This window comes from Mastomys coucha, unplaced genomic scaffold (assembly GCF_008632895.1).
Source record: "Mastomys coucha isolate ucsf_1 unplaced genomic scaffold, UCSF_Mcou_1 pScaffold5, whole genome shotgun sequence".
Classification (NCBI taxonomy): Eukaryota; Metazoa; Chordata; class Mammalia; order Rodentia; family Muridae; genus Mastomys; species Mastomys coucha.
The window spans coordinates 37,319,215-37,328,351 of NW_022196911.1; positions in this window are offsets into that span (position 1 = coordinate 37,319,215).

A 9,137-nucleotide genomic window follows, 5' to 3' on the forward strand; every position below is an offset into this window, starting at 1 on the left:
TTTGATGTGGAGGTCCCTGATCCACTTGGACTTGAGCTTTGTACAAGGGGAAAGAAATGGATCAATATACTGATAAAGGATCTACTAGTGTTGATTCATACATCTATTGAACACTGTTTTAATTACCAGAAGTGTAGACTGACTGTGGTTGACAATTTGATAATTTCTCTCCTCTTTTGCTACATGCCTAGATTATTGGAGCAAATGCATTAATAAAAATGCATTTTAATTTAAACTGGTTTATAAACTCTATGAACATAAATTAATGGGAGAAAAGCAGAAGTAATAGTCATGATTGAGAGCTTCTTTCCTTAAGGGGAGGTCTTTATCAACTGATAACAACTGCTCTGTCTTTGTTCTAAGGTGTTAGAGAAAGAATATCCTAGGAAATGAGGCATGGAGGGGAGACAGAATTAATTAATTCTGGAGGAATCTGATTCTATTGTAGACTTTGCAGTCAGATGGGAAAGATGCTATCTCTTTTGCTTTATGAAATTTAATTGGCTCGCTTCCCTCATTAGTTTTTAAAAGACAAAGTTTGTTTCGATGTTACAAACATTTAAAAAGTAAGGAGCACAGTTGTAAATGAAACACATGTGCATAGATTCCAAAATATAAAAATAACAATCCTTTAACCTAGTAACCTGCAGAAAATAGACATAAGTATAATCTCAACTAATAACTACTGATCTAATTGATACTAAAACTCAGAGAATTCCAGTATTGCTAAGAACAGCAACCTATAGATGAGATGAGGGTTAGAAGAAGAAAATATAGGAGAAAAAGGACAAAAGAAAAAACAATAAGATAAAAGAGTTAAGGAATGCCATTTATCTGTCATGACCATGATGAATACTGCAATGTTTTTCAAAATATTAAAGTTACTCCTTTTGATGTTCTTTTCAGAGATGGAGAATCAGCATGCCAAAAGAATTCTTTGTTTTACATTTCCCAACTAGCCAATGCCTATGTAAAGGATGGAACCTTGCAACAGTTTGTTCCCAGAGGCAGAATAATTGTGCAGTATGCAGGCCATATGCCAAGGCAGCATCTTCACGCTGCAGATGTCGCTTCCCTTATGCAATAGACAGCTTTGTCGTCAGCAGATATAGAATTGCAGTATTACAAAAACCGTTAGGATCAGAAATGGGACAAAATGATGGGTGCCTTTTATCTACATTGTTTGAACAGGCTGGCTGTATATAGCATCTGAAAGACAGCTTATAAATTTTTCCAGTTGATGTCACAGTAGAGAACAGATGGATGAGATTTCCATAATAAGTTAGGCAGAAGTACCTATCTTGATCATTGATCATGAAAGATATAGTTAGTATATCTGAGACTCTATTTATTAGAAAAAAATGATGAGTTTTCTAATAAATATCTTTCAAGAAAAGGGTTATTATTATCTTAAATGGATTACTTTGTAATACTCAAAGTCAAAGGATTGTAATAACCTAGACAAGGCAAATTTTAATCTAATGAAGTTTCAAGCTTGCTTTGGATCAGATATATTTTTACATTAGAAAACAATTGTCTGAAGAAAACATTGTTTTAAAGTGTTTCTAAGAATTGCAGAGAATGCATGTTTCTGGAAGTGGAGCTACTCCACTAAAGGGCTAGCTCACAATCTGAGAAGTCTCCATGTATTTCTCCATGCACCTTTGTTCTTCATATTATTTTGGAAAGGGCATAAACTAAGTAATCATATTAATCCCTAATTTTACATAGCTCAAACTATTGAAGGAACCAATAAACACTCTGTCTAGTTCACACTATATTCATTTCTCAAGCTCACATTAATTTCACACTAGGAATGTATTTATTTATTTTAGAGGAAGCTTGTGTTTGATGATGGAGCTGGAACAGTCCCATAGCCATGGGTGACTATGTTATATGTAAAATAAAACCCACACGCTAACATCAAAAATTTATAACTCGAGCTTCACCTGATTTTGTAGCAATGCCATATCAGCCCTGGTATACTCCCACTTGAATTAAATTTTAGTAAGATTATAAATCGTGTGTCTAGGCAACTGTAGCCACATATCTACTACTTACCAAGAATTGGTCCCAATACCTGACAAATTTTATATGTTCTATTCAACCTAAAGAGTCTAAAGTTCAATTGATGATGAAAGATGTCAAAAACCACTGTCACAAATGTCATACTGTCATAATAAGAACATACATAAAATAGTTAAGATAGTACCTTGTTTATGCTCTGCTAGATATTGGGAAATTTAAAAAAGGGCATTCTCTGAATATATTATAGAAATAAGAGTGCACTAAAGAAGCATAGTTTTGAGGGGGTACACAGGAGTTTTCTAAATAGAAATATAACTTAGAAAATATAATATTTGAAAAGAGATATATGTTATGAATTTCATAACTTTTGCTCAGAATATAAGTGCATTAGTCTTGAGGGTGAATACATGCTCCTGGGTCAAAGTTTCACAGTGAGAAAAATGGGCAAAAATATAACTGAGAAAGTGCCTCCCCCCAATTATAATAAGCATATTGATCCATTGTGTTCTTGGCACCATGGTTCAAAAATTAAGAATTTGTGAGTAAGGAGAGACAATATTAAGTTGACTTTACTGAGTGATTTTTATTTGCAACCAATATAGAGGATAAATAAAGGAGCTATTTGAGAGAAATACGTAAGACTGACTAGACTTAGATACATTAGTGCTAAGCCGGGATGTACTAGCATCATTCTGAGTATGAATTAAGACAAAACCAAACCAATCTGTGCATCAGCCAGTTCCTGGAAATTAAGAAGAAAAAAAACAAAACAAATAAAAAAACAAAAACCCCCACTAGTTTTGTGTATTTATTCACAAAACTATCAATTCCACATAACTTACCAACTTTCAGAAATTTAGGGAGCCTAGGCTGAGCAAAGGGAGACAGCCCCTTTTGGAGGAAATCAGTCATTTGAATTACATTTGGACTTTCATTAGGTTCATAGGAATGGAGGTCAGGGTTTGGTTTTAACTTGATCATCATACCAACACACATTTTAGCTTTCAGGTTAACAAATGTGTGATGTCTCCACCACTTTCTAGATCTCTTTCCATCTTAAAAAAAAAACACCAGATCCTGCACAACTCTGTATCCAGATTGAGGAAGGATCACTTTCCTCAGATTCCACCATCCCAGCTCTTGAGAAGCTGATGAGAAGCATTCTAGAATGCACTATACTATAGTGCACTTTCCATTGTACACTTCAGTATTAAGACAGAAACCAAGGACATTCTCTGTGAATCAAGTTCTGTCCCTTAGACTAGAGAATGGATAATGACAGCAACAATGAAAATCTATGAAATTCTGCTTTCAAAGCAAGTCATCCTTTTCCTGGAACACAGTAACCATGGAACCCCAAGAATCCCTTAATTTCTAAATTTCCTTACTCTAATTTTATAAAAGTATATATCCTGTTCCACTCCCTCTTTTATATCATCATAAAATAAGGCAAAGTCTAAGTACTCTGAATTTAGGAAAAGTTCCCTCACCTCTACCATTCTGAGTGTTTGTTTCCCAGCCTTTGATGAGAGGTTGTAAAGAGTCTTTGAATGTGATTTCCAGCTGAGGAGCTACACTTCACTGGGCTCTTCCTGTTCTGGGGGCTGAAGGTAATTGTCTTGTTTATCATGATTGTGGGTTTTGCCATAATTGATACACTACATCTCTTACAATCATCACCCTGCCAAATGAGCTTAGGAAAGAAACCAACACTATGAGACAAAACCATTTCCAAATGCATCCGTGTTATTTTTACCTCTCATGCATATGGTTTAGTGGAGATTTTTGCTAAATTCTTGTAAAGGATTGTAATCCTTTAAAAACATGTTTTCATTAAGCCTGTGTGCCTACTCCTATATGGTAAACAATAATTCTTGGGCTAATTCTCATGACAAGGGTTTGCAGAAAGCATCCCCAGTTTTACTATAGTAAGTCAAGTACTGAGAGAAGACACTGGGAAGAAGTTACATAATGCATTTGCATGCCTTGTAATACTAATAAATGTTTTAATAGGAGACTGTAGTTACATTGGGAATATATTACTCTTAAAATATGAAATTATATACTCATGAAAACTTTTGCTTTTCATTTCTTTGAGCACCACTCTTTTTCAGAAAGAATTTCTGGTAGCTAGTTGGGTATCCTACATCTGGACTAAAGTTATTGTTTTATTAGAGGCTCACTGTCTGTATCACATATACGGAAGCAGTAGAAAGGCACATTATGAGACACGGTTCAACTGTATTCTTTTTTACGGTTCTCAAATTTTAATCTTAATTCCATAAAAATAATGGACTTAGAAAAGCAACAATAAACAGTTTCAATATTAGGAAGATGTAGAACCATATTCCTCCATCTTGGTTTATCCCATAAGGAGAAAAAGAGATTAGAACAAAAACATCATGAACTCAATTATTAAAGCATTCAAAAAACAATTTTTTTTAAAAAAAATATGGGTATGCCATTCTTAGTAGAAAACATCCCAATGAGAGCCTTATAGAATTCATAGGACCAATCATATCACCTATCTTGAAACAACGGTATACAGAAAACAGAGATTCTCAGGTAACATTTAATCCATTGCCTGTATGTTGTCAACAGGGTAGCTAGAATCGCCAAGCAGTCCAATAACATTTAAAAATCACAAAGTAATGCATAAGCTAACTACTGCTCTCTGATTCCAACTTGCCAGTTTTTGCTAAGTAGTGCACTTCTGGCTCAGTTACTTTTAGGGATGCTCTCTGTGCTGGAATTCTGCTTTGATTCTTTCTACAGAACAGCCGTCTGTGAACTAGGACACATTTACTTTTGAGGTCCTGGTGGAAGGCATAACTCGGATTTGTTTTTCTGTTTTGTATTTTTAAGTAACACAAACCAGCAAAAGAAACATCACTTGAACCAATGTTCAAGATCAAATACTGAAAGGTCATTTGTTTAGAAACGTAATATTACATAATTCAGGATTTTCACATCAGGTAGAACATTCCATGGAGTTATTTCTCTTAAGGAAAGAAGAAATGAGAACATATGATTCCAAATAGTAAAAAAGAAAATCCTTCATCATATTCACTGGAGGCTCTGCTGGTTAAAAGATTAAAGAATCTTCCTTAGGTTTCTAGAAATACTTAGTAACCCAGTTTCTCGAGATCCCATTATATCACAGCAGGGTGTGTGTCTGAGAGTTTGGTTGGGAGAGCTTAGCCTCCAGAGAAGAGACAATCTACTACAGAGAAGTGTCCATGTTTTTTTTCTTCAAATTTCATCTTTAGTAATTAAATTAAATCAAAGGGAATTTTTTCTACTTTTCTTCTATAAAGATCATATTTTTTAGAGGCCATTCAAATACAAATTGTCCTCAGAATCTTGCTAATTGGCTCTGTGGTAATTCAAGAGATGACTTCTTGTTGAAGATGTTGACTGATTCACAAGGGGCTATGAGGAGGCATATTGCCACTCATTGTTCAAAGATATAAATATGAAAAGGAACTTTGCAAGGATTGACCTGTGTTTATTAAAGATATAGTAAGATTGATGTTTCTCTTTTCCTAATAGTAAAGAAATGAAAAGATATGAGAATTTGGAATAGTGCAAAATTTACCATATATCAATAAAAGTACAAACTCAGTTAAGAATAAAAAGTTTTTAGGTCTTAGGATTAAAGTATATGTCCAGTTTGGCTTCATTGTGACAGTTTTCTCAAAGTGTAAAGAATTCTCAACTGATCATACATTTTTACCCTGTGTAGGAATCTATTTTTACTCTTGTCTATCAAAATAAATGATTCAATTACAGTCTTTTGCTATTGCCTTATCCCCCAGAGTGGAAGGGAAGCCCTATTGCTGGAAATACCATGCAATTCAGACAGAGGTTCCAAAAATTTCTGATCTGGAACTGACTGAAAATCTTTTCTCTGAGGAGTAGCATTCACAGTATAAAAGAAAGTGCCATGCACAAATAAAGAAGCATCAGCCTTATCCAACTATGGAGCCTATCAACCACCACAATAAGCAGTGTGGCACAATAATCCTAAACATGCAATAGTGACATGCATACCTTACCAGAAACCAACAGCTTTACAGTTGGACTGAAGTCCTATTCAACAAGAGGAAAACAATGCCTCGTACCAGAAACCTAATTAACTACACAAATACTTTAGGTAATGGATGTTGAAGGAGAAACTACAATGGCCACTTTACTAAACCAGCACAATCTAAAAACACATTCTAAACACTTGTTTTTATACCCACATGTAAGTGTAATTCTCATACCTCATCAAGGAAGCTTCCCTTACATTAGAAGGACACCATTACAAAAACCTAAAACCAACCAAAATGCAGAACTGTAGAAGCCAGATCCAATGAATACCTCTATGAGATCACTCCTATACCTAAGATCAAAGGAACAATGCAGAAGAGGGGCCAGAAAGAATATAAGATCCAGGGAAACAGAGACTTTGCTGTGAGATTCTATCTCCTACAAATGTCAAAAGCTACAAACATCAACTTTCACCAGAATCACTGCCTAAACATGAGCTGGAGAAACACAACAATGCATGATAAAGTGGGTGGGAAAAGCCCACAAGGCCCCAACGTGGCACAGAGGCCTACAGGAAACTAAGAAATCTTGAAAGCAAGGGGAATAGTCTTTCTCAGGGAGTAATTGACTAATGGTTTATCTAATACCAATAGTCTGCCATAAAAAACGTATATACAAGTACCATTGCACAGACTGGGTAGTGTGTGTGTCTCTCTGTGTGTGTATGTATGTGTGTGTACACAATCTTAACATATATTCATCAACAGAACATGTGCAAAGGAAAGAAATTCCTGTTTTGACTAGTTTGTGTAGGCATCTAGGGTTTGATTTGTCTGAGTGCCCTCGTAGGATACAATGTGACTAACATCTCAAATCCCCCAGTGGCCCTATTCAGGCATAATCAAATATTTGGGAGGTGAAGCCTAGTGGAAAATCTTTAAACCATTTGTCAGGAGCTCTCACAGGGATTATGGAATTTTGTTTCTTCTGGGTAGCATCATGTTTGGCAGTACAAGCTCCTCCATAAACATGCTATTCATGCCATTCTATTGCCTAGCTTAGAGGCCACACAATCTGTCCACCCCAACCTGATCTTTACTTGAGTCTCTAAAACCATGAGTTGAATCAACCCTTTCTCTTGATAAGCAAGCTGCCTGAACACAAAAGCTGACTAATAATTGGAAAATGCCAATATTATATACATAATGTATAATGTATGATATATAGTATGAAGTATATAATATATAATGTGTGACACTTGTGTGATATGACATAATATATAATGCATATAATATATAAAATATATTCTAAATTATAATATGTAATATATAAATATATAGTATGTATATTAGTGCAGACATCCTGCAACCATAAATAAAAGCAGTGCCAAAGACTAAAGCAAATAGAGGACAGAAGTAGTGACCCTCTAAGTCCACAGGGGCATTGCTGATAGGCTAAACCAGCCTAAATCCACCCACAGCTGGGTCTCAGTTTCCTTTAAGTCTATTGGGTTTCAAAAATCTTACAGACAAAGCAGCTACCAGTTTTTCTGATGATCTTTAAAAAGATGTTTGTATACTAAACAAGTTTTGAAGACATATATTGTCTCCTTCAGAGACCAAGAGCTGATTTATGTGTTGTTTATTTTGGGTTGGATAATGTTCACCTCCAAGAGAAAGTTAGAAGAGTCTTTTGTTCCTTAAGCATGGACCTTTTCCTACTAAAGACCATAGCTGCTATGAGCAAACACTGTTTGTCTTTTTCTTTTCTTTATAATGTTAGGGCTTGTGTATTAGCATAAAAGTGATATTAGGGCTTATGTATTAGCATAAAAGTGGTTATTAGTAATGCCATTTATTAGTAATAAAGTCTTGTGTTTTTAACCCAGTGCCTTGTATTTGTGTCTTTTCATGTAATGTTGGGCAGCTAATTTTCACTTAGGAGACAGAGACTGTCTTAAAACTAAGTTTATTTTAAAATTTGTGTGTCTGTGTATGTGTGTATGTTTTTACCTGCATGTATGTAAGTCTACCATATGCATGGCTGGTGCCTATCTATGTCTATGAAGGTGGGAGGAAGGCCCTGAAATCCCTGGGACTGGAGATACAGAACGTTGTGACTTCCATTTGGGTACTGAAAACTCAATAGAGGTCCTAGCCCTTAACTGTTTCAACATCTTTGTACTTTCTCCAATCATATCTGCTGTCCCAGGTTTCCGACTGTTTGAGTCAGTCATGACCTAAATCATTAACTTCCATATTACAGGATAGTGTATCATCTTTGGCTAATGACATTGTATCTGTGGGTGGGGATGCACCTCAATGCAAGCATGCTGGTATAACAAACATGACGTACTCGGTTCAGTCCCTAACGATACATAAAACCAAGCATGGTGGTGTATACTTGTGACCCAAGTGTCCTGGAGACAGAGGGAGGGAAGTCAGAGGTTCAATATCATCCTGGCTACATAACAAACTGTAGCTCAGCCTGGGCCACATGAGACCCTATCACATTAAAAAAATAAAGACATTCTGTTCAGTATAGTTATAATATTTGGGGGAAAATGAAATAGATAATTTAGATATACTTCATATTATCTTGGAGTCACCAACATGATGCAGGGAAATTGGAAGAGCTGAATATGTTAGAGACTTCATAATAACATCCCTCTCCATAGGTGTTTGTATGTCAGCCTAACTACACAAGTACTTTAGACTGTAAATAATACATATTATCATTTATTAAACTTGAAAGCATATTAAATTATGTAAATAGTCTCTCAAAGAAAGTTAGAAGAGTTTAACTAATAGTTGTTTCCCAAACTTTTAATTCTATTATTGGGAATTACAGATTGCAGACATCTTGAGTACTATTAAAAATGACCAGTCCATTTAATATTTTCCTGAGGAAAGAACTGCAGACACAGTCTTAGGTACAATATAGAATTAACTCTTTAGGTGCCATGAACTAGAAAATGTAACCTAAAACTTAAATTGCACAAAAAATGGTGTTTCCGTTCTTTCTCTGTTGGTATTCTAAGAATGTGTCTCAGAAACATGCTCAGAAATTATTTT